Source organism: Lynx canadensis, chromosome F1 (genome assembly GCF_007474595.2).
Source record: "Lynx canadensis isolate LIC74 chromosome F1, mLynCan4.pri.v2, whole genome shotgun sequence".
NCBI lineage: Eukaryota > Metazoa > Chordata > Mammalia > Carnivora > Felidae > Lynx > Lynx canadensis.
The window spans coordinates 17,670,155-17,697,926 of NC_044319.2; the positions used below are offsets into that span (position 1 = coordinate 17,670,155).

General features: G+C 37.2%; 1 protein-coding gene and 1 non-coding gene across 7 annotated transcripts in view; both read right to left on the reverse strand.

The window, feature by feature from the left end:
* COP1 (COP1 E3 ubiquitin ligase) overlaps positions 1 to 27,772 on the reverse strand; it is a 281,667-nt gene that overhangs the window by 6,052 nt on the left and 247,843 nt on the right. The window lies entirely within an intron of this gene.
* Positions 19,448 to 19,588, reverse strand: LOC115505756. The gene has a single exon (XR_003966122.1).

The following is a 27,772-nucleotide window of genomic DNA, read 5'->3' on the forward strand; positions in this document are numbered from 1 at the left end:
GCACCCAGAGTAAAGAAGCATCCTTATCTCCAAAGACAAAGGGAGACCCAAAGGGAATATGAACAAACAGGACTTGCCAAGTTTCTCCCAATTTTCAACAATTACCTCATACTCCTTAACCTATCCACATCTCTCACCACTACCTACTCTTTACCACACCTAGCATAAAATACCCAGGTCTGTTTCTTTGGGTTTTCATTTCCTTATGAAGCCTTCCACATCATGTAAAACTTCTATTAGATTAATTTGTATGGTTTTCTCCTGTTAATCTCTCTTGTCTAGTTTTTAGACCTAGCCAGGGGCCCTATCTAAGTGGGTTAAACTTTTTCCTCCCCTATACTGATATTTTCCTAGCTGAGGTTTTCCCCTTAAATCAGCACATGTATTTTTAAAAATAGTTTAACACAAGTAATATAGTATTCACTATTAAGTTAGTTTCAGTATTTACTTTGGGGAATTATGGGTTACTTCCGGGACTCAATGAGTATAGAATTAATACTTCCATATGGGGGTAGGGTGACAGGGCAGAAGAAACATTTGGGATTTGGGATTTATTTACTCTTTTAGTGACTGGAATTAAGAAAGTGGTTGGAATGAGTTTGGGGTGTCCTTAGTTAATATAAGAACTCTCTCTGTGCTGGTCAAGAGGCAGAATTTCGATGCCTACCTCAGAAAACAAAAGAAGCACTGTGTGGGATCGTGCAGGTTTCTTTCTAGCAAGAATTTTAAACAAGCTATGTGATATCACAACTGCCACCAATGGACCCAGAAATGCTTGTTCTGTGAACGCCTTCCAGAAATGAAGCTACAAATAGCACTGATCAATCTAATCTCTGCTTGAGGAAAAGACTCCAGTCTCTAAGAAAGCAACTGTCACCCATTCATTTGATGTTGCAGTCACCAAGAACTGCTCCCTCTGCTATGGGAACACACAATGTCAGGATGATGGAAAATTTATAGCCCAAAGCTCTCCTCTCTTTCTGCCATTTTGGTTCTAGTCACCTCTAATATATATATATGTATACATTTATGTATTTATGTATTTATATATTTATATGTATGTATGTATGTATGTATGTATGTATGTATGTATGCAGGCTACATACCCAGTGTGGAGCCCAATGTTGGGCTTGAAGTCACAACCCTGAGATCAAGACCAGAGCTGAGATCAAGTCAGACACACAACCAACTGAGCCACTCAGGTGCCCCTAGTCACCTCTAACACAAAGGATGAAGGCAGAGAAACCTGGGGAGATAAGGACTCACTCTGGGGGAAGGGCGGGGGTTGGGAAGAGATGTACTTCTACCAGTTATAGACATTATAAATTATATAATTCAAACTTCTAATTTTTGGTGGAAGAAAAGCTTGGAAAAGCATGGTATGTTATCATACAGTTTGAAAAACTGAGCTTAACATAAGTAAGAGAATATAATCTAGTCAGATCATCACATAAGAGGAGTTTGAAGTCTATACACTTACTACACTAAACCGAAGAAAGAAGTTATCTAATAACTATCCGAAATGAATAAACAATGTTGATTGTAACCTCAGGACTATCATGGCATTAATAGATGTTGCCATATTAAATGCTACCTGAGGGTTAACTCTAACATCTTTTCCTGTGGAAACAGATAAACATCTCATTTACAAATAAGCCAACATAGGTGCCCAGTTGGAACTGCTTTTGGGACTAACATACAGGTGAAAGGGTGTCCTAAGACCTCCTAGAAGCACTGAAAACTATTCAAATTAACAAACAATGAAAGAAAAATAACAGCTTTACATCTCAGTATGCCCCTCCCTCCGAAGACCAGGAACTTTTAAAGGGATTTAGGATTAAACTTTCAGACAGCCAGATATTAGCTTAAGATAAAGTAACTTTTGCATGCAACAGAAAAAGAAAACCAGGTATTTTACTTCAGCATAGAGGTATCAAAGCAATAAGTACAAGATTATTACTGTAGTTTTGAGCGATTCTTGTGTGCATTTTGAGTAACTGGTAATTCTTAGCTATAGCTGAAGTCTGCTAGAGCCCTAATGTATGTAAGTTCTGGCTCAATGGGTTGCTTTTACTTGCTAAATAAAATTAAAATGCCAGCCAGTGGGGCACCTAGGTGGCTCAGTTGCAAGTCCATTGAGCATTGGACTCTTAATTTGGCTCAGGTCATGATCCCAGGGTTATGGGATCCACACTGAGCATGGAGCCTGCTTAAGATTCAATCTTTCAGGGCGCCTGGGTGGCTCAGTCTGTTAAGTGTCTGACTCTAGGTTTTGGCTCAGGTCATGATCTCACGGTGTGTGAGTTCGGGCCCATATCAGGCTCTTCACCAACAGTGGGAAGCCTGCTTGGGGATTCTCTCTCTCTCTCTTTCTCTCTGTCCCCCCACCGCCCTCCCCGCTTGCTCTCTTTGTCTCTCTCTCTCTCTCTCTTATCTGTTCCTGCTTCTCTCCCTGCCTCACACATTCTCTTTCCCTCTAAAATAAAAATAAACAAATAAAAATAATAAAAATAATAATTGGGATTTTATTTTAAAAAATAAAATAAAATGCCAGCCAGTAATTCTCATTATTTTTTCCCTCTTTCTTAAAAACTGGCAGTTTTGCTGCAAAATTCTCTTTAAGGTTAAGCTAATAATATACCTATCTTCTTAACTGTACAGTGATTAAAAAAGACAATGGGAAAATTAGCAGTAAGTCTTTTATGAAAACAGAAGACACATACACAAACATACACCAACTTGCTTAAAGTCAGTGTAAACTTATTTATCCCGAAACAAAACTAGCATCCACTGGAACAGTTTTGTCTTTACTAGCTTGCCTAGAAAAGTGCCATTATAGCTAATATGAGCAGGATGAGAAATAAGTTATTCACTTAGTTTGCTATTGAAGGATTTATTCTTAGAGATGGACATAACTGATTTTAAATGAGAAATAATTTTACTATAGAAATGAATGTTAAAAAAAAAAAAACAATTTCCATTTCTGGCAGTGACAGAGTAAATGGAATGGATTTGCCGTCTTCCTGTAAGGAACCAGAAAGCTGAACAAAATCTGTAAGACAGCACTGGATAACAGGCAGTACAGGACTATCATCCTTTATGAGAAGGGAAACCACTGAGGAGAGTGCTAGAATTGCCCTGGCTTTCTGCTTGGAGGCAAGTTCTGAGCTACATGGCAAGAGGAATCCATATAAGAGCCCTGAGGAATCTAAGCAGACCACAGTAGATTTATCAAATTGAGGAAACAGATAAAGTTCGGAGTATTTGTATGGCAGCTGGAATTTGTAGGGCAAACTACCACAGAGGAGAAAGTACATAAAAGTAGAGCTCCAGGAATCTGCATAGGGGTCCCCTTGACTGTAAGTTGTTATAACAAACCACATATGAATAGGGTAAAACTACACAAGGCCAGGAAAATAACAACGAACAGGGAAAGCACAACTACTGAGAATCTAGAACACTATCAAATGCCAGACTTCACGCAGAGTCAAGAGATGATTGAGTTTTGAGGAGCCAGAGTGAAGAGACCTCACTGAACATTTAGGGCGCTCAGTAAAGTCCCCAGATGGGTCATTCCTTGTTAGTAGGGTTAAATTAGCCTTAAAGTAAATGCTTCTCTAGACCAGGGACAGGCAATCTATAGCTTACAGGCCAAACCAGCCCATGGGCTATATTTTGTTTTTCAGTTTTAATGGAACACAGTCATGATAATTTGATTTCATATTATCTCTGGCTGTTCCTGCACTACAGTAGCAGAGTTGAGGAACTGCAACCAAGACCATATGGTCTGTAAAGCCTAAAATATTTGCAATGTGGTTCTTTAAGAAAATGTTTGCTGATTGGCACTTTAGAGTCACCTTAATAAAATTTAAAAACAAGTGTCCAAAAATCATGTCTATCTCCAAAAACAACCTTCCATTGAAACATACATTCATATTATTTTTTAAATATATAATTGATTTAAAATTTTTTTTATTTTAAAGTAATCTCTATACCCAGTGTAGGGCTCGAACTCACAACTCCATGACCAAGAGTTGCACATTCTATTGACTGAACCAGCCAGACACGCCCAAGTTTTAATACTCTGAAAAAAATTCAACAAAATCTAGCATTCATAATGTTGAGCACTGAAAAGACCAAAAGCATGACCTATAACCAGGGGAGGGGAATCAATGAATAGAAACAGATCCAGAAATGATAAAGACAATGGAAGCAGCAAATGAGGATTTATAAAGCAGATATAACCATACTCAAGTATTTAAAGAAACAGTGAACTTAAGAGAAATGGAAGACATAATTATAAAACCCAAATGGAATTCTCCACCTGAAAAGTACAGTATCTCAAATAAAAAATTCACTGGATAGACATAACAATGGATGAAACAGTGGAGAATAAAACACCAAGAAGTTTGACACAGGGAAAAAGAAAATCCAAATTGAAGAATAAGGGGAAAAGACTGGGAAGGTTAAAAAAAAAAAAAAAAAAAGGAGCATTTGTGCGACCAACAGGACAATATGCAATCTAATATATGTGTAACAGTAATTGTAATTCTGAATAGAGTAGGGGCAGAAAAAAGTATATAAAGATAGAAGGCTAAAAATTTTCCAAAACTGAAAATTTTATATAAAATACCCACAAATACCACCACATCAAGGCAAATCATAAATTGCTAAAAATGTGTAAGAAAGAAAATCTTGAAAACTGCCAGAGGAAAAAAAGACATTACATACTGAAGAAAAAGACCACCAATTTGTCATCAGAAGCAATGCAAGCCAATAAGACAGCATCTTTAAGGTAATGAGGAAGAAAACTGTCAACCTAGAAAGATTATGCAGAAGTAAAAGATTATTTTCAAAGAACTAAAGCTGAGATAGCAGCAGATCTGCACTGTAAGAAATTGTTAAAGTTCTTATACCACATGAAAATTCAGATCTAAACTGAAAGATGAAGAGTGCTGTAAATGACCAATATATGGGTAATGATCAAAGATATTTGCTCTCTTGTTGTTTAAGTTTCTTAACAGATAACTGCCTGTTTAAAGCAAAAATAATAACAATGCATTACGGTTATTATAAACAGAAGTAACATATGACAGCAAAAGTACACAGGATAAAATAGGAAAACAGAAGTATACTGTTCATAATGCATAAAGTGGTATAATCTGAAGAAAGACTGTGGCAAGTTAAATATGAATATTATAAACCTTAGAGAAACCATTAGAAAAGTATAGAATTAGTATAGCTAATAAACTAGTAAAGGGAACAAAATGAATTACAAAAAGAACAGAAATGAGGGACATGGGGATAGAACACACAGAATAAATAGAAAACAAATAGCAAGATGGTAGACAAATATCCAACCACAGTGATAAGTAAATGTAAACGGTCTAAATACTGTACTGCTATGAAAAGGCAGAGACTGTTAAGACTTGATAAAAGAACCAGACCAGTTCTGTGCTGTCCATAAAACACACATTCAAAAAAACCAACCAAACAAACAAAAAAAAACATGGGTGCCTGGGTGGCTCAGTTGATCAAGCATCTGACTTTGGCTCACGTCGTGACCTCATGGATCGTGGGTTCAAGCCCCGCGTCAGGCTCTGTGCGGACAGCTCAGAGCCTAGAGCCTGCTTTGGATTCGGATCCTGTGTCTCTCTGCCTCTCTCTCTCTCAAAAATACATAAATATTAAACAAAAAAATTTTGGGGGGCGCCTGGGTGGCGCAGTCGGTTAAGCGTCCGACTTCAGCCAGGTCACGATCTCGCGGTCCGTGAGTTCGAGCCCCGCGTCAGGCTCTGTGCTGACTGCTCAGAGCCTGGAGCCTGTTTCCGATTCTGTGTCTCCCTCTCTCTCTGCCCCTCCCCCGTTCATGCTCTGTCTCTCTCTGTCCCAAAAATAAATAAACGTTGAAAAAAAAAATTAAAAAAAAAAAAAATAAGAGAGAGAGCAAGAGCGCATGCAAGTGGGGAAGGGGAAAGAAAGAATCCTAACCAGGCTCCGCACTGTCAGCCAAGAGCCTGACACGGGGCTCAATCCCACAAACCGTGAGATCATGACACTTGAGCCGAAATTAAGAGTCAGATGCTTAACTGACTGAGCCACCGAGGAGCCTCTATATGTTCTTTTCAAGTGCATGTGAACTATTCACCAAGACAGACAATATGCCAGACCATTAAACACAGCTCAATAAACTTAAAAGACTGAAATTATGCAACTATGTTCTCTGACTGAACAAAAGTATAAAACAATAGAAAGAAGACATCTAAAACAATCTCTAAATATTTGGAAATTTAAAAACACACCCTTAAATAACCCAGGGCTCAAATAAGAACTCATAAGGAAATAAGAACACAACATATCAAAATTTGTATAACGTAGCCTCAACAGCACTTAGATAGAAAACTTTATCTCTAAATGCTTATAAGAATAAAGCAGAAAGGTTTAACATCAATGATATAATAACATGCAGCTTAAGAAGCTAGAAAAAAAAGCAAATTATATAAACATAAACATGATGATAATAAAAAGCAGAATCAATAAGATAAAAATAGTTAAAATTATTAAAAACAAAAGCTAGTGCATGAAATAAAATTGATAACCTTCTACAAAAAAGATAAAGAATATGTAAGTTAACAATATCAGAAATGAATGAGGGGATATCACTAGCTTCCTACAGTTATTAAAAGGATAGAGAATAAATACAAACAACTTTATGCCAAGAAAACTCACAGGCACTGTAATGTATAAATTCTATGAAATCTGCAAATTCTCAAATATGACAGAAGAAAGAAGAAGTCAGAATACAGAGGAAAAAGGAACCCTTCCAAACTTAGTTTGTAAGTCAAAGAGAAAAAAATCATTCCAATTGCCTTCATAAATAGATACAAAAACCCTTAACAAAATACCAGTAAACAGGGGTGCCTGGGTAGCTCACTTGGTTGAGCATCCCACTCTTGATTTCAGCTCAGGTCATGATCTCATGGTTTGTGGGATCGAGCACCGCATCAGGCTCTGTGCTGACAGTGCTGAGCCTTGTTGGGATTCTCTCTCTTCCTCTCTCTCTGCCCCTACCCAGGTCACTCTCACTCTCTCTCTCAAAATAAATAAACATTCTTAAAAAAAAAAAAAAGGCATTACATTAAAAAAAAATACCAGTAAACAGAATTTTGCCATATACAAAAAGAATAATGCATCATATCCAAGTGGGATTTATTCAGATATTCTGATTGGCTTAATATATAAAAATAAAATCAATGAATGTAATCCACCATTTTAAATAGTACAGAAAAATCATGTAGTCATAACTGACAGAAAATGCATTGGACAGAATTTAATACCTATTCGTAATAAAAACTCTCAGCAAACAAAGAACAAAAAGGAATTCCCTTAAGGTGATAAGGAATTCCTATGAAGAACTTTTAGCTAACACCATATTTAATGGTGAAATGCTGAACTCTTTCTCTTTCAGGCTGGAGGCAAAGGGAGCCATGCTTGCTTTCATCACTCCTATTCCAACACTGTATTAGAGGTCCTACACCATGTAATAGGAAGAAGAAAGAAAAAGCACACAAATGAGAAATGAAGAAGTTATCTTTATTTGTAAATGACATGATTATGCAGAAAATATTAACAAATCTTCCAAAAAGCTGCTAAAACTAATAAATCAATCTAGCAGGGTTGTCAGATATGATGTCATTATATAAACACCAATATACAGTATTTCTATAAATTAGCAATGAATAATTAGTAAATGGATTTTTTAAAAATACCATTTGTAATGACATCAAATACATGAACCACTTAAAGGCTAAAATACGCATAAGACCTACACACTGAAAATTATAAAACAATGTTGAAAAATATCAAAGAACACCTAAATAGATGGACAGAAATACTATGTTCATGGACTTTCATAAAATAAGAATGGTTTTATGTGTAAACCTTGGTATTCACTATGATAAACTTTTAACTAGAAGAAAGATACCTATTAAACAAAATCAGAATATAGCCCTTTTCATATTTTTCCTCAACTCTTAAGCACTATGTAAAACTGATTTCTCCTCTCAGAATGAGACTAAATAATTTTGTAGGAAAAAAGTGGAAATAAAAAATTTTATGTTAACAAATTTGAATATTTAAACCAAGTAGAAAAATTCTTATAAAAAAAGCTGACCAAAACTGAGCAAGAAGAAATAGAAAACATGTATCATCCTACAGGCATAAAAAAAGAAAAAGTCAAGTGTCAAAATATTTTTTGACCTCAGGCTTACATGATTTTATCTGAAGTTCAGCCAAATATTCCAGAACAGAGTTCTTGCAATATCACACATATTTGTCCACAGAAAAGATGACTCCTTGACTTGTTTCATGAAACTTAATATAATTAGGAAATCAAAATATGACAAGAACAGGGGCGCTTCAGTGGCTCAGTTGGTTAAGTGTCCACCTCCTGGTTTGGGCTCGGGTCATGATCTCACGGTTTGTGAGTTAGAGCCCCACATCAGGCTCCATGTTGACAGCTTGCCACCTGCTTGGGATTCTTTCCCTCTCCCTCTCTCTCTCTGCCCCTCCCCAACTTGTGCACGTACACACTCTCTCTCAAAACAAATAAAATAAAATGTGACAAGAACAATGCAAGACAGGAAGATTATAGGCCTATGTTATTTGTGAAAATAGATGAACAAGTCCCAAATGAAATAGCAGGTCAATTTTAACATGAATATATACCAATATAGGCTTATTCCAATGAGGTAAGACTGAATTAAAATTAGAAAAAAAAATTAAATTATCTATCACGACAATATTTAAACAATTATTACATCATCCTCAATAGGTACAAAAGAAAGCAATAATATACTCCAATTTCATTTATGATAAGAATTGTCCACAAGCTGAAAGGTGAAAGAAACTTCCTTACAAGGTTTCTACAAAAATTTACAGCAGAGATTATACATAATTGTGACATACTCAAAAGTTTTCCCTTTAGTAAGTAACAAGATGAAGATGCCAGTTATCATCACTTCCATTCAACATTATACTAGAGATCCTGGCAAAATAATAAAGCAAAATGAATACAAATTAGGTATAAAATTGGGAAAGTAGAGATTAAACTTTCATTACTTGTGGATCATATTATTAAGTACATACAATATCTCAAGAATGTAGAAATGGATAATTAAAATTATTGAGAGAGTTTAGCAAGCTGCTGGATTAAAAAATGGGGACAATAACATACCATTCCTCAGGGGTCACTGTGACACCTTTCTTTCTAATACCTATTGGTTTACTTGAACTGGCAATATACATATGTGATAAAAATTCAAACAGTACAAGAGAATAAGGGATAAGTATCTCATTCCCCTGTTCTGAGTCTCTGAAGCAACTACCATGATCAGAAGTGAAATCTTTCCAGATAAACTAGCATCATTACCGTGAACTTCAACTGTATGGTAGATCAAGCACACCTTCGGGGCTTTCTCAAGATGTAAAAGAATCATAAGTTTTCTATCTGGCAATTCTACTCTCTCTTTATCTTGTCTGAGTTTCAGGTAACAAACAACCCTACTTCCAACTTGGGATTTCATTCTTGTTAAAGTGACAAGCCATATTTTATATTCAATTCCAAGCCTCTTGATCACCTAAGAGAAGTCCTAGGTTTCCCTTGCAGAAAAAGCAAGTCCACAGAGCTCACTTCTATATTCTGCACATATTATTAATTGGTCTTCGGGATGAAATGGACCGAAGTAAGACAATCCGTATCCTTAAAATCAAATTAACTTAAACATGTGGGTAAAAATATGCTATACAGATAGATAGCCAGAGTGGCAAAGTGGAAAAAACAGTCACTGGCGTCAGAAACACTTAAGCTCAATGGTCTAACACTTCCAAACTATGTCATCATGGACAAATTACTTAACCTCTCTAAATCGCAGTCTTCTCATCTGTAAAATAAAACTGAGCTAATAGAGCTAATGAAGGGAAGGGAAGGGAAGGGAACTAATAGAGTTGTCATCAAATGAGATACATATAGAAGTATCCGGCACACAGTATGCATCTTGTAAGTGGGTGTTTTTAAGGAAAAGTTGCTTCTAGCTCTGGGTAAGAGTTTAAGAAAAAGAAGGTAGCCAAAACTGCCAAAAAACCATGAGGAGATGAAAGGATTGTTTAAGTAATAATGGGTTATTGGATTTGGCATTAGATGACTTGGTGACCTCAAAAGCAACTCTACCTGAAGTTCAAATCTGTGGCATTTAAGGGCCTTTGCACAACTTCCTGAAGCTCAGTCTTTAGAACTTGGCTTTGACAGAAGCTTCTGGAAAAAGCTTTCTCTAATCTCTGAGGTGATAAGGTAACTCTCTCCAAAATGCTTCCACAGAAAGAATAAATGGCCATTATCACAGCACTATCATGCCATGATAGTGGCTTCAGTATAAAGTTTATTAATTTCATGCCATTTTATTCATCTATCATTAGGGTAGATATTACAGGTATTCTACTATGTACTGGGTTCTGAAGATGAGGAAGACGTGATGTCTGATATTGAGATTACAGACTGGGAGGGTAAATGGAGGTTTAAATAGAAAATTACTATATTATTATAAGAAATATAGAGTTCAGAGGGGCAACTAAGGAAGCAAGAAGGAAGTGATCCTCTACCAGGGAGAGATTTAGCAAGGCTTCAAACATAAGACCACAAATGGAACATAAAAAAGTTGAAATTTCTCAAGAGAAAAGATAGAGGATATTTTAGGCAAAGGGCCATGGTCATGCAAACATAATGAGTCTGGGGGGAAAATGGTGTTTGGGAGTGATGAGAATTGTGAGTCAGCTTGTGTATTAGTTGATTAGATGAGAACAACAGGCTGAGGTAAACACACAAATGAACTCTCTCATAACTAGAGTTAGGATGTTATTTATGGATAACAAGGAATCAATGGCAAGGAAAAGACAGAATTAATTTTTCTAATAGCGTTCTATTCCTTCAGTGATGTCTCATCCCCCTCTCACACTCCCCAGGCACCTAGAGTCATTGTCTTTAATCCTATCCCTTAAAAAAATTCTTCAATCCACATCTATTAAGTTAAGCAAGTGAAATTCTTACAAAAAGAAAAAAGAAGTTGTATGCTGGTAAGTGGAAGACAATAACTGTATCCTCAGACACAGCTCAAAAGCTGTGTTTTTTTAAGCTTTTTTTTTTTTTTTTAAGTAGGCTCCACACTCAACATAGGGCTTGAACCCACAACCCCGAGGATCAAGTTATACTCTCTACTGACCAAGCCAGCCAGATGCCACCAAAAGTTGTTTTCTTGAAATGAATATATGGAAACATTCATTCATTCATTCATTCATTCATTCCAGAGGGAGAGAGAGCACACTTGTGAGAGCGAGCAAGCACAAGTGGAGAGAGGGGAAGGGGCGGGGGGGGGGGGGATCTTAAACAGGCTCCACACTCAGCAGAGAGCCCGACAAGGGGCTCAAATTTCATAACCTTGAGATCATGACCTGAGCCAAAATCAAGAGTTGGCCGCTTAACCGCCTAAGCCACCCAGGCGCCCCATACTCACTTTTAAATAAACATGTTTGTAATATGTGAGGCCAACTTTTAAATATTTTTAAAAGGAAATTGAATACAGAAAAAAATATTATTTAATAGCCTACCTAACTACACATACAATCTCTTCTCAGTATAATGCCCTCTATACATTGCCATGAAATTATTCCCATGTGATAATATCATCTCCCTAGAAGGCGGGCTTTAGGAGCTTACTAATGCTTACATAAGAAAGCCTACACTTTGGGGCCCCTGGGTGGCTTAGTCAGTTAAGCATCCGACTCTTGAACTCGGGGTCATGAGTTCAAGCCCCACCTTGTGCTCCAAACTGGGCGTGAAGGAAGGAAGGAAAGGCGTGGGGGAAGGAAGGAGAGAAGACTGCACTTCTTTTTTCAGCATGGCATTCAAGACTATGTAATCTGGAACTTCTCTCATCCTCCAACAGAGTTCCTACCCCACTTTCTTTACTTAAGTTACTCGATTAGAAGTTTCTGAGACATCTATTGCAGTTTCTTTCATCTATACTCTTGTTCACACTGTTCTCCAGCCTGAAGGCCGTACAGAAAAAGAGCCAGGTAGACCTGGATTCAAATTCTAACTCTACTATTCCTTTTTTTGTTGTGTTACCTTGGGTAAATCAGTTAACTTCTCTGACCCTTAATTTCACTTGTAAATAGAGGTCAAAAGTATATACCTTAGGGGCGCCGGGGTGGCTCAGTCAGTTGAGTATCTGACTTAGGCTCAGGTCATGACCTCACGGTTTGTGAGCTCGAGCTCTGCATAGGGCTCTGTGCTGGAGCCTGCTATGGATTCTGTGTCTCCCTCTCTCTCTCTCTGCCCTCCCCCACTCATGCTCGCTCTCTCTCTCTCAAAAATAAACATTTAAAAAAAAAAAAGTATATACCTTAAAAGACTTATGGTGAAGATTTTGAATTGAGAGAACACTTAGCATATAATGCCTGGTTGGTACTAAATAGATGCTGGCTTCTGGTCTTCTGTCCAGGTCTTTACCTGTCCTTCACCTGTGTCTTAAGCCTTCAGAAACCCTGTATGTCTTTATGAAGTCCAGCACAAGAGCCGATATCTTCATAAAGTCTTCTATAAATTCTCCCTATTAGAAGTAATGTCTCCCCCTCTAGGGTCAATACTTTCAGGAGTAATTCTGTTAGAAGGATTTCTTTCATTCAGGCTTATCCCACAGATGTTTATAAATATTTATATCGGGTTGCAAACCATCTAAATATATTCTATATACTTAGGAATATATTTTATATATTGCAAAATTAATATCTAATGAATTAAAAACAGGTGCAAGTTGTTCAGTTATATGGATTAGTGTAGAAGTGTTGAAGACAATGACAGCAACATTTATTATTTCTTGACTGGTCATTAACCTTGAGTTTCTCACCTATCTCAATAACTTTTCATATATTTTCTAATTTTGTTCCACAATATGATGTGGAAGATACTATTATTCTGATTTCACAGAAGAGAAAACAGAGGTACAGAAAGGTTGGTAACCTGCCCAAAGCCTCGGAGCTAGTATTTAGTGGCAACAGGAAGCAAATCTGACAATCGGACTCTAGTAGTCTTAATCAGAACACTACCCTAAGACAGAAGTTCTAAATGGCACATGATCCCCCCTTCCCCTGAGATGTTTTAAAAGCACAACCTTGTCAAATAAAAATCTCAAAAAATTCAGAAACCATTTTCTCCTCCAAAGCAACTTTATGGTCTGTGTTGTAAAACTCAGGAAGGCAAGTTCTTTGGAGATTTTATTGAGGGGAAAAACAAAGCTAAGACATATGATCTTTAAGACTGAGTCTTCCTGTCAAGTGACAGAACGTTATTAGTGAGAGGGCAGATGTAAAGTACACTGAAATACTATTCACATTTGTCTTCTAAAAGCCAAGAGCTGCAGCTGAGATAGTAAAAATTAATGTAAGTGGTCTGTCTTCAACAGTTTGTACTACAAGCACTGAATTTTCTTCTTAAAGTGTCCACTGAGTTAAACCTGTACATCCATTTAAATTCTCTAGGCAAACACTCAAAACGATGAAACTGGTAAATCACTATGTACAACACAAAGTATCTGCAAATACAACTCCCTAGAGGACACAGAACAGTGAGAAAGGTGGCTGAATTTCATATTCTTCCTTAAATAAATATTAATAAAGTATATAAAAATGTGAGGTAACTAGACTTCAACCAAGAACAACTCACAATCTACATCTATCTGTTAATTCCTTAATATTCTTTCAATAGAGTTTTTTTTGTCTTATCTGGCCTTCTCTTTTTTATGAACAGCTACCTCCTTTTCTCACTGCCAGAAAAGGGTGTTAATTTGGAGTTCTGACCACGGTGTCACTGCAAATAAAAGACCGTACATACTCTCGGCTCTTTTTATATCAAGATTGGGGGCCTCTGCCACATTTTTTTCTCTTTGGGGTGGGATGGAAGGGTGGGGATATTTGTATTTAAAATACTTCTGGAAAACTACAATGGCTTTTCTCTTCGCATATGAATTCATGGACTTGGTATACAGTCAAATCTGACTTTGCCTCAGGATCCTGCAGCCACAGAACGCTTTCAATTGCATTTGCCCCTTCAGCTTTCCTGTTCATGTATGATCTCTAGTTGCTTTAGGAACATCCTTTTCCTCTCCTCTGACATGAGATGCAAATGATATGCAGAGATTTTTAACAGTTTTCTTTTATCAATGCTCTGTTAAGTCATACTGTTCAATCATCCGGTTTCCTCGACCCCTTTTTATTTTCTTCAAAACCATCCCTAAACCTTTATAAACTTCTCAACAGCACCCTCTGATTTATATACAAACAAGAGAAACTACTCAAAGTGCTGACATGTAGTTGCTTCCTCTTACTGAGACACAGTGGCTTTCCTAACACGCAGAAATCATTCTTTTATTAGGACAATAGAGTAGATCTCTTTTATCAAGTTTATATCATTTCTGGATCTCAGAATTATATGCATTACACTTTTGTCTGGATGTGATTCATAAGAAGAGTCCTCCAACTTGACTGGAGTGTGTTCACTGACCTTAATCCAGCCATAAATCTAGGCTGCATACGGGAGCACGTGAGAGCCCACAAAAAGATACCCAAACACTGGTTCCAAAATGATCTTCAAAGATTTTTAAATGAATGCCATTTGTAAGCCCAGCAGTTGTTGTTGTTGTTGTTGTTTTGTCCCTGAGCTTTCTTTCAGCATGTGGTTTTTCTGAACTGACTTCATGAATATATATATATATAAATATGTCTAAGAAAGAATGAGCACAAAACCACAATCTATCAATAAGAGATCCTACTCTTTAAACTGAAATGTTAGTTAGCTTTCCCTGCCTTCTAGAGAGGATCCTAAGGCTGAATTATTTGTTTGAATTGAATTTATAAGACAGACAATAAATGAATTTTTTGATCTTAGAATCTAAGATTCTCATTTTACTACTATCCCATTTTACTATCTTGGAGAAGTAGTAAAAAACAAAAAAACCAAACTTCTATCATTATCACATAACCCACTGTTGACCACTACAGGCCAGTTAATGTGCTAAGGACTTAATATGAATTATTTCACTCAGCCTCCACAATGCAGTCTTCATGAGGAAATTACCATCTTCATCCTCAATTTAAAACAAGGGAACATGATCTTCAAGACACTTGGTAACTTGTCCAAAGCCACAAACACAGGTATGGAATAGCAAAGCCATGAATCAATACATGAAGACTGATAACAATATATCAATTGTGGGTCTGTAGCATACTGATTTAATAAGCTTATAGCATGCCTGGCCCCAACCCAAATTTACAAAATCAGAATGGAAGGAGAAAGGCATCTTAGGTGAACATTTGAAATCTATGGCAAAACCTCGACTCTATTATATATGGATGTTACATTTCAAATCTCATATACTTAAGAGTCCTTAAAGCCTTTCTCTGTGTAGAATTTGGTCCTTTATATAATCTCCCTAGAAGTATGACTTCAAGTGCTGTCATTGGAGAAAAGGGCTTGGCCACAGATCTAAGGTGGAAGAGAGTATTCTATAGTACTCTACTCCTCCCTGCCAATCCCAATTCAAGATCTGGGAGACTGTGGAGTTTCTTCATCACAAGGAAACACTTTCAAGATCATCCAGTTAAATCCAAATCCTTTTTTTCTTCCCTACCAATTTCCTCATTTTAAGATGATACTGGGTCCCTATCTAGCATAAACTTTATAAAGACTATCATCAATAGAATGATATAGTCATAATCCATGATTAATAAAATGAGTCATTATTTTAATAAAATATATTATATTCATCATACTTCATTTTTTATTCATTTAAATACCTGTTCTTTATAACTAACTTATATAATAAGAGGAAATGAATTACTCAGCTAATCAAAAGAACTTGCAGGGACCCCTGGGTAGCTCTGTTGGTTAAGCGTCCATCCAACTCTTGGTATCAGCTCAGGATGTGATCTTGCAGTCATGGGATGATCCCCATGTCAGGCTTCACACTGTGCGTGGAGCCTCCTTGGGATTCTCTTTGTTTCCCCTCTCCCCTGCTCATGCTCATGCTCTCTCAAAATAAATAAACATTTAAAAAAGTTTTTTTAATTTTATTTATTTTTTAATTTTTTTTCAACGTTTATTTATTTTTGGGACAGAGAGAGACAGAGCATGAACGGGGGAGGGGCAGAGAGAGAGGGAGACACAGAATCGGAAACAGGCTCCAGGCTCTGAGCCATCAGCCCAGAGCCTGACGCGGGGCTCGAACTCACGGACCGTGAGATCGTGACCTGGCTGAAGTCGGATGCTCAACCGACTGCGCCACCCAGGCGCCCCGAAATTTTTTTAATTTTAAAAGGACTTCTAAATTTGGTGGCTTATCATATTTTCAATTTCAAAATTCTTAAGCTTTATAATTAAGATTTTCCTGAATAATGGAAACATCCATATTGAAGATTTTTTATAATCATTCTAAGACAAAGTGGACCAGATTTTTTTTTATGGCAAACTAATGATGCTCTAGGTGCTAGATATTTCCTATACCTAGATTTATGAAAGGACAGTACTAATCAGAAGACATCGATGCATATGAAATTCAAATTTTATCTAAAAGTAAAAGAACCTAATGCGATAATGACTATAAATAAAATACCAGCCCACTGAATTTTACCACTGGATCTGTTCTCTACATGAAAATTCACATTCATTAAAAAGGATTTGGTATCAACTGCTCCACTGGGAAAATGATCATATACACATATACAGATTAATCTACAATTTCTTTGTAGGATTTCTTCTAAGATGTTTTACCATTTTGAAAGGCTAACAATACATCAATGACTTGGACTTCAAAGTAGTCAAAAATCATGTCTAAGTGTCAATTCGGAAATGCATAGACAGAAACACATACACACAGAGGAAGGAACTGCAAGGAGATCCACCTCTGCCAAGAATCTACCTCCACCGGAATCACCAGATTATCATCTCGCCTCTCTACCTCAAACTTCCTGTTTCCTGTTAAGACCTTTTTAAATTTGGTATCCACAGGAACCTGTGTTCACATTTAGAGCATACATAACACATACTATTCTCAGGGGTGGATATTAAAACTATTTAACAACAGGAACAGGCGCCAACCTAGCAGAAGAAAATTAATATAGCTATGCCATTACTTCTGTGACTGCCCCTGATTTTAGCATATCCATGGCCATAAAAGTAGATAAAATTCTATCTAGTCTTTAAGTATAACAGTAAAGAGACAATACATATTCCACCTTCTAATGGGACTTAAGTTTATATTGTGAGGATCGAATTCTGAGCTTCCACAAGGAAGAATGGGTAACTGATGGTACTAGGACAGTGTACAAAATATGTACTTGCCTTCACATTCAAATAAATCCATCTCTAATTACTATGTCAGCTTTGATGTGTCATATATGAAGGTCACTTGATTCCTATATTCATGTATCTGGTTTGAGTAGAAGCCAGCTGTCATCTACTAGATTTACTGGAGTTTGTGGAGGAGTAAGGGGCATATATGATCTGGCAGCAAAAGGGGGAGAGCACACACAGAACTACAGGGAAGATGAAATGGAAGAACATGGTAGCAAGCAGGTTCAAAATGACAGAGACACTGCAAAGTATTTAAGAACACCTGGTTAAGCACTACATTTCTCGGCCTCGGCTGAAACATCCCAGAAAATGATGGAGTGGTGGAGACACCTCTCAAATATATTTATAAACAAATCCTAAGATAGATTCAGTCATAAGACATTCCTTTCCCTTTTGAATTAAGCCTCGATAATATTTGTGTTCAGAATTTTTAGTAAGAGGTCATTTTAGTGAAGGGTTTTGAATCTAGATTTGAATTTCTCATGTAACTAAGCAGAGCACAAATAATACAAGTGAGTACGAAATCTTAAAATCGTTCACCAAAATGAAGACCAGAGTAGACTAATGACTTCTAAAGAGTTTCAAAAAATAAGGCTATTCAACAACTGTCTGATACAATAATTGCTCAGCGTAAGAAATATATGGGGATTTCAGAACCACAAACAAGGACAGATCCTCACACAATTAGTTATAAATAAACCCAGCAGTGGCCTGCTTACAGCACACCCTGGTGCTGTGTACCACACCTCAGGGCATTAGAAATGCCACTGCAGCTCCCTCCGCTGCTATCCACCCCTCCCCTGCTGACAGAACACACACCCTGAAAAAAATCTAAGAATTCAAATTTAGTGCTAAGAAATTAATACTTAGTAGCTAGCTTTACCCCAGTAATGGTCATTCCTAAAATTTTTTATAGACTTAAAAAATCACATAAACTGTATTTTGGAACAGTCACTTTATTAATGACAAATCAATTTTTAATGAGAAAAACTTCATGGAAGTTACCCCTGATCAGCTTCTTCATCTCTAAAATACTGACTGACCTCTACTGATAACCCTGATTAATTAAGTCAATGTGGTCTCTCGGAAAAAAAGTATTCCTATATTCATTCCCTTGGCTTAATCAAACAAACAAATGAAACCTATTTTTAAGACCATAAAATATCTAAAAACTAGTTAAGATGGATGCAGGAGTCTGCTGGTGGGAATGCAAACTGGTGCAGCCACTCTGGAAAACAGTATGGAAGTTCCTCAAAAAATTAAAAGTAGAACTACCCTTTGACCCAGCAATTGCACTACTAGGTATTTATCTAAGGGATACAGGTGTGCTGTTCTGAAGGGACACATACACCCCAATGTTTGTAGCAGCACTATCAACAATAGCCAAAATATGGAAAGAGCCCAAATGTCCATCAACAGATGAATGGATAAAGAAGATGTGGTATATACACATAATGGAATATTACTCGGCAATCAAAAAGAATGAAATCTTGCCATTTGCAACTACGTGGATGGAACTAGAGGGTATTATGCTAAGTGAAAGTAGTCAGAGAAAGACAAATATCATATGACTTCACTCATATGAGGACTTTAAGACACAAAACAGATGAACATAAGGGAAAGGAAGCAAAAATAATATAAAAACAGGGAGGGAGACAAAACATATGAGACTCTTAAATATAGAGAACAAACAGGGTTGCTAGAGGGGTTGTGGGAGGGGGGATGGGCTAAATGGGTAAGGGGCATTAAGGAATCTACTCCTGAAATCATTGTTGCACTATATGCTAACTTAGATGTAAATTTAAAAAAATAAAAGGGTAAAAAAATAAAAAATAATAAAATGCACAACTACTAAGTAAAAAGAAAAAAAAAAAAGACGGATGCAGAAGTAACCTCACTTGGTTGTCTATTAAAACTCCAGCACACTTAACTGTCACAGATATTAAACAAAATGGCACAAAAGCAGTACTTGGAATGCTGGTTTCTAAGGCTGTATGGAGGGGAACGATCGGACTTAGTCAGCTGCCCTAAGCCAGACAGAGACCTCCATGTTTATGTAGGATCACTGCAATTTGTAGACAAAAGGTATTTTTCCATTTGTCCACATGGTTGGTTCCTGCAGGTTCCATTTTTGGTGCGCTTCATTATTAAGAAGCCTTTTGTTATCCAGTCTTTCCTACAGCAATTTCCTGACTGCAGCAGATTCTCATTTAAATACACTTTAATGCATTCAAATAAACTAGAGAAAAAAACAGGATTCAGACAGATAATGGAAAAAGAACCATTAAACCATATAAAGTCAAAGTGATCTTCACTCTAGGAACAAAGGTTGTAAAGAACATGTACAAGGAAAGGAGGATTGAGATATACCCCCCAAAAATCACTCACCACCTTCCCTTCATTCCCAGTGGTTTCCAAACTCTTCTCCCTTCTCATTATCCAGCCCTAATCAACTTAAGTTTCCTTGCCACACAACAACTCAAATATTATCTCCAGACACCCACAACTTCCCTCACGTATCAATACCTCTGCACCTTGGATGCTCTCCTGAATAAAGCTCACGAACAATGTGCTTGCAATCACACAGCTGACAGAAAACAATTACTTGGTGTATACCACGGAGGGCCTCTGACCATCGAGTGTGCATTTCGAAGGGTGCTATCTGCACAACCCTCCAGAACACTCTGGCAAAACCGTCTGGAGAGTTCGGTGCTGCTCCAGGGCTACCACATAACACATGACAAACAGCAATGAATGTAAGACACGGGGCCCCAGACTGCATTTCAGTTCTGCTATAGCACTGCTTCACCTTCTTGGAGACTCAATTTCTTCAACAATAAAACAGGTAATTTTAGGTGCTTCACAGAATTTTTAAAGACTCAAAAGAAACCAAGTAAAGCATCTAACCAAAAAGGAAACGGAATATTATAGGCACCAAATAAGTGGCAGTTATTAAAACACTATAACCTAAATTTCTTTACAATTAAAGGGCAGCTGACTGCAGTATGACTATCTGAATATATCAGTCACCATATTCATGATCTTATAAAATTGACAAAAAACATAAAGTAGGCTCCCTAGCTTAAGTAGACTTAAATGTTATCTTAACTCTTTCCTAGAGCACTAAGTAGCTCTTATTACAGTAGCTGCACATGTTGATATTTTTTGCTCTCAAACTAGAAGCAAGGAATAAACAGGGGCAATGCTAAATAAAGTACAATTAGAGAATAATACACTTGAATGGCAGCTGGCAAAATGCATTCTGTAGGTGTATCAGTAACTTAGAAACCAGAAAGCATATAGATGAAACGGTTAACAGGAACAAAAAAGTAGGGATGGGGCTGGGAAAGGATGAGAGGATTTAGGTAAGTGGGAGAGGGAGAGCAAGGCAACACAGATTTATTACGAACAATGTGAACACAGTTCCAGGCAAGAAAAGGAACAGTACTGGGCAATGAGCAAACTTACTTTTTTTTTTTTTTTTTAATTGTATTTTGAGAGAGGGAGAGTATGTGCATGCAAGCAGGGGAGGAGCAGAGGGAGAGGGAGAGAGTCTTAAGCAGGCTCCACACCAAGCGCAGAGCCCAGAAGAGGCACGAAAGCTCTGTGCCCTGCTGTCACCACTGCCACCTTTTGAAAGACAGGTCTTTAACTCCAGCTTTAAGACCTTGATTTGCTACAAGCACTACAAGAATCTTCTAGACTGCATTTTTGTTACTGAGGAAATCAGAAAGAATCCCAGCCTATTACCCAATATTTCCCTTGGAGTTGGTCCTTAAAACATCTTCCAAAGTGACTGACTTCCTGGGAACTTAGAAAGCCTCCTTATGTTGCTCTTGGAAGGGTTTAAGATAGTAATACCTAATGACTCCTGTGAAATGAAGAACGCAGGTCTGTAGTGGCCACTGCTGGAACACCTCTTTGCACCCTCCCAGATATGAACATTATTATAAACATTATTATAAATTATAAACATTACTAGAAATTTCCAGTGGGATCAAGACTGGATGTGCTGGGGATGGGATCTCTGCTTCTCCCATGTAATTCTAGGCTACTTAATAAAAGGAAAGAAGAGAACTATGCATTTCATAAAGATATAATAGCAACAACAACAAAATGGATGTTCCTGGCTCTCACCCTCAGAAACTCTAACTTAATAAGTCTGAGGTCTAGAAACTCGCATTTTTAATACAAATCTCAGGTAATTAATAATTCTGAAATAGATGATCAGTAAGATCATACTTTGAAAAAACGCTAGTACAGATCTTAAAAACCGTCTATAGATGTTGAATTCAGAGAAAGGAGAAGTCTGCATTTTTCTGCTATTGGTTAAGAGGTTGTTGAGAGGGAAGTGGAGAGGAAAGATTTATTTGTTAAAACAAACAACAATAACAACAACAACAACAACAAAACCATTACTGAGTGCCTATTTACCTGATCCCATGCCAAGGCCAAAACAAGACCAAGATAAACAGGACAATAGTTTTTAATCTAATGAGGCTTCTGAGTTCAGTGAAAATGATCATATACCTAAAGCTTGTTTTAATACTTTTACATAATCTATATAAATTTACTCAGTTATCAGTACTGGAATTCGAACTACAGAAGTAGCTCACAGGAGTTTAGTAGAAAACTTAATTTCATAAATGGGAACCTATGAAAATTTAAAATAAAATGAAATAAAATGAAAATCTGAGTACTAGTAAATGTCCTATTCTCTTTTCTTCATGTTCCCTTTCCCACATTTTAAACTAGTCCATACCAAAGGAAAATACATGACATGGGCACAACTTCACAGAATGCAGATTTGAACTCTTCACCTCTATTTCCTTGTTCTTTTTTAATGTTTATTTTTGAGAGAGAGAGAGAGAGAGAGAGAGAGAGAGCGCGCGCGCGCAAGTGGGGGAGGAGCAGAGTGAGAAGGGGACAGAGGATCCAGAGGATCCAAAGCGGGCTCTGTGCCGAGAGCCCAATGCAGGGCTCAAACTCATGAAATGTGAGATCACAACCGGAGCTGAAGTTGGATGCTTTATCAACAGAGCCACCCAGGTGTCCCAAACTCTTCACCTCTATTTTCAAGTGATGTTATTCCTGCAAAGGATTCAATAAGACTGAGGTAAAGAGTGGGTTAACACAAAGAAAACTAGAAGATGTTGACTTTTACTGCATGTGGAGTTACAGGTTCTTAAATGTTACACATTTTTTTTAAATATTTACCGTTTCTGAGGTGACGGGAAAAAGTAAGAGCTGTTCTTATGGGCCAACATTGTAAGACTTGAAGTCACGGGAAAATATAATGGGCTTCCTTGTGCAGCAGGAGCTCCTTGTCACCAGAAGTATTCAAAAAGTTTGAAGGACACCCCATTAGACATGTTATAGAATTCATTTCTACAAAGGCCAAAAGGTAAGGAAATCTAATGGTAGTCATCTACTCAACACTCTACTACTTGTGTAGTTACAAAACTCAGCACCGTACTTAAAAGCCTTCCTGTCTAATGACATTCTAATATGTAACAAACAGGAAAGAAAAGGGCATGTGGGCACAGTGAGCAGCAAGGTCAAAGGTACAAGGGTTAATAAACAAATAAACAAACAAACAAACCATGATGGGGTGTTTGAGGGTCTTTAATCAGTTCAGTGTTGCCGGAGTGCAGAATGTGCCTATGGAAGCGGCAGGTGACCATGCTGAAGAAGTGGGTAGGGGCTTGATAAAGGAGGGTGTTAAATGTCACATAAAGAAGCTTATATTTTATTCTATAATCATCAGGACATGACTGAGCATTTTAAATAGCTCAGGTAAATTAGCCCGGGACTATTAGGTAATGGCAGGGGATGATGAAAGCCTGAACTAGCAGCGCTACATGACAGAGTAGCAGGGGACAGAACAGAATATGGAATCAAAATTGAGAGGGAAATGAGATCAGATTTGTGCTTAGACATGCACCAAACTTGTTTTTACATTTCTAAGACTCCATTCTTTAATGGTCAAAACTTTGTACTTACGTAGATTTGATTTTAAATTTAGCGATTACTGAAGAATAGGACTGCATTTAATAAAACTGAAAACAATCCAACATTTTTCATGTTGTAGTAAATCACCGCAACAGTCTATATTGTCTGAACTTCCACAGAAATTCCCTCGACTCGTAAGTAAAATACCAAATTGCCATAAAAGTGTCTTCACAACTGTCAGCTACATGTAAGAAGCCTGGCAAACTTCCTAGAAACTTTCCTTATCTGAGACTAAATAATTAAAAATCCTAATGGTTAAGATCCTGTCACGTCACAACTTCTAGATACCATCAGTATTTTCCTCACACTTCAAAAATTCTTGTTCCTGGCTAAATAGGTCTTGAGACTTTCATTAGAAAACAAATTTCAGATAAATGGTTTCATTGCTACTAACAATTCAGATACTGAATTGTCTTTTGTAATTGAGATTACTTCTGTCACTCAACTAAATGACTACATGTGGTATGGCGGGAAGGGGTGATTATAGACAAACATACATTATAAACCATATTTTGCAAAAGGTAATTATCCCTAAAATGTTATAAGAAATAAAAGGCCTATTACTATTAACATAGTTCTGAAATATGCTGACAATACACAAATTTAAATAGCAAGAAGCCGAAGATAATTAAAAGTGAACTTAACGTAAAACCCCATATATCTGTAGAAGTAATGCAAGTACTAAAAACTAGAGAGCTGAGCTTAGAGATGGAGAAAGCTGGAAAGAGCAATGCCCCTATGATTGCAAGAAAAAAGCTGAACTACTGCTAATTAATGACATTTCTTGAACCTATTAAAGAACTGAATCACAGGCGAAACAATCTAAAACCAGAAGAAACTGGCGCCTGCATGGAGAGAGAATACCAGAGTACGGTAAAACCTGGGATGCGAGCAACTTGTTCTGCAAGTGTTCCATAAGACGAACAAACATTTTTAATAAATTTTAACTTGATAAACCAGTGAGGTCTTGCGATATGAGTAGGACCTGACACCAAATGTCACATGATCACAACTGGGCTGATGGTTCTCTCTTTCTTTCTGTCTCTCTCTCTCTGTCTGCAGGATTGTGGGTGATCATTTCCCATGCTCAGATGCTTGGTCTCAGGCTGTGGTGTTTGGCAGAAATCAGTGATTTTTCAGAACGTTGGAAGGTGCCCACAACTGGCAGTAGTGTACTTTTTGTCACTTCAAAGCACTTATGGACAGTCCCTTGCTTTTCTGTACAAGAGTCAGTTTAGGAATGCCTTGCTTCATTCCAGGTCAGGCTACCTGCAGATGTAGACGCTTTTCCCTGCTGCCTTATTGCCAGTTACATTAAATACAGCATATGACAAGAATTGATTAATACGGTACTGTAGTCAACATCCATGTGAGTGTATACAGTGGCCCCCACGCAGAAAAAGATTCCAATGAGCCAGTAGATAGCAGTGATTCCGTTAGTGATAGTGGAAGTCGTCCTACACAATAACCCTCCTCTCTTTTGTCTCCCTCATACCAGCCACAAAGGTTTTCAAAGGTAAGTGCAGGTTAATTTGTTTATTCTTACTATTTTGTATTTTATTATTTTGTCTTATATTACAGCATTTAATCCTGTTTATATGAATATTTTTAGGTTGCAGAACAAATCATCTGAGTTTCCATTATTTCTTATGGGGAAATTCGCTTTGATATACAAGTGCTTTGGATTACAAGCATGTTTCCAGAAGGAATTATGCACACAAACCATGGTTTTACTGTATTTGCTTACCTGAAACAGAAATAGCTGGACAAGCCAGTGGGAAGATTAAGTTAGCGTTTAACAAAATGCTACAAGGTGGCTAGTACAAAAGTATGAGGCCCCTGCAGCCATAAACACTGGGAGACGGGTGCAGTATGCTCTTCCAAACTTTTCTAAAATCTTGGAAACACAACAATTTCCTAAAGCCATTGTTAAGAAAATACATACAGTAACAGTACATTTTGCATGATCAGTTACACATGCTAATTTTCAATAAGATTCTTTGTGGTATTTTCTGTTGTCCTATCTTCAAGTTCACGTATTCTCCCCTCAGATTTGTCAGATACACACCTACTATGTCCTCTAAAGAACAAAAGCATTAGTCTGTAGAGAAATGGATGGGGAGGAGGGGTGGTCTGAGGGCACTGGTAGAAAGTAACTGCAGTTGAGGGAGAGGAACGGAAAACAAAGTGTTTTACTCTCAGGGCAAGGTCAGAAACATATGCTAGCATGAGATTTAGAAGATGGGCAGAAAGAACTGTGAAGTCCACAACTCCAAGACCTAGGTTCATAGGACCAAACTTGGACTGAGGATTAATCCAAACTTCAAAGAATGTCCTTCCTCTCATAACCACCCCACCACATAAACAAGCACTAAGAAATAAGATTAAAAAGGAATATAGCAAGGATTACTACAAGAGACAGATTTGTTCCGGGAAACAATGCAAAGAGCAGACCAAAACCTCAGCAGAGAACACACTGAGAAAAATCCTCTGGCAAAGCAGCCAATATTCTACACACAAAGTATCACGAGAATATGGTGCTCTGAGGGTAATCATAGCAACAACAAACTTCAAAACAACCTCAATCATGACTACATTAACACAACCCCCACAATGAAGTCTGTGAGAATGAAAAGCAGGCTCACCCACAGCATAAAAAATATTTCCCTCAGTACCTACTGTCCCACACAACGCATGGCTTTTAACCAAATATGACAAGGCATTGAGGGAAAACCAATCTGACGAGACAAAGCAATCATTAAACTAAATTCAGTATGACACAGATGTTGGCACTATGTGAAAATAACTATCATCATCTTAAGAAAGACTCTTTCTGGGGCGCCTGGGTGGCGCAGTCGGTTAAGCGTCCGACTTCAGCCAGGTCACGATCTCGCGGTCCGTGAGTTCGAGCCCCGCGTCAGGCTCTGGGCTGATGGCTCAGAGCCTGGAGCCTGTTTCCGATTCTGTGTCTCCCTCTCTCTGCCCCTCCCCCGTTCATGCTCTGTCTCTCTCTATCCCAAAAATAAATAAACGTTGAAAAAAAAAATTAAAAAAAAAAAAGAAAAAAAAAAAGAAAGACTCTTTCTTTCTTAAAGAAAAGAGTCCAATGAAAAAAGTAGAAAATGTGTAAGATCAGATAATTTCAGCAAAGAGACTTAACTATGAGAAGGAATCAAACAAATGGTAGAAACCAAAAACATAGTAACAGAATGAACAATGCCTTTAATGGTATGATCAGCAGACTTGACAAATCTGAGGGAAGAATACGTGACCTTGAAGATAGGACAACAGAAAATACCACAAAGAATCTTATTGCAAAGTAGCATGTGTAACTGATCATGCAAAATGTACTGTTACTGAATATATTTTCTTAACAATTGACTTACTAAGTTTCCCAAGAAACTTGTTTTCAAGATTAATTCATCAAACACTCAGGTGATAATGCAGAATAGACAATTATTTACACTACAATAATGGTCCATTTACAAAAATAGAAATATAAAAAATTATAATTAAATTTATAAGCAAACTGTAAGAAAATTTGTAATTAAATAGTTCTACATCCTTTTTTTTTTTTACTACTTCTTACCCATATCACATGAAAATTTTATTTCATATTCTTTCTTTAGATTCTCTATAAATACTTTCAGATCTACCACCAGACATACTGATTATCAACAAACTGTGAGAAAGAGTAAACCAATTATGGATACACTCCTTTTATTTCAAATTTGGATATTTTACTCTAAACAATTCCTCCCATAAAGTTCATGTTAAAAGTTAAACAGGTTTTACACCTATTCAAAGTTATACTAATAACTCATGGCATACCCCATAAAACATACCTTTAATAAGGTAGCTGATACACATAAACCCCATTGAAACTTCTTTTCGTAAACAGATTTAATATTTTTAGATGGGAAAAAGGTGTTTTTAATTTTTTTTTTTTTCAACGTTTATTTATTTTTCGGACAGAGAGAGACAGAGCATGAACGGGGGAGGGGCAGAGAGAGAGGGAGACACAGAATGGGAAACAGGCTCCAGGCTCTGAGCCATCAGCCCAGAGCCCGACGCGGGGCTCGAACTCCCGGACCGCGAGATCGTGACCTGGCTGAAGTCGGACGCTTAACCGACTGCGCCACCCAGGCGCCCCGAAAAAGGTGTTTTTATAATCCTATTTACCTCTTCTTCCTTTTTATTTGTGAGATTACATGCAGATTATCAGCAATTATTACAGAGTTATTTTTTCTTTTTAATGTGTATTTTGTTAGAATAGGAATTCATGAGATTTTTTTTAAATTT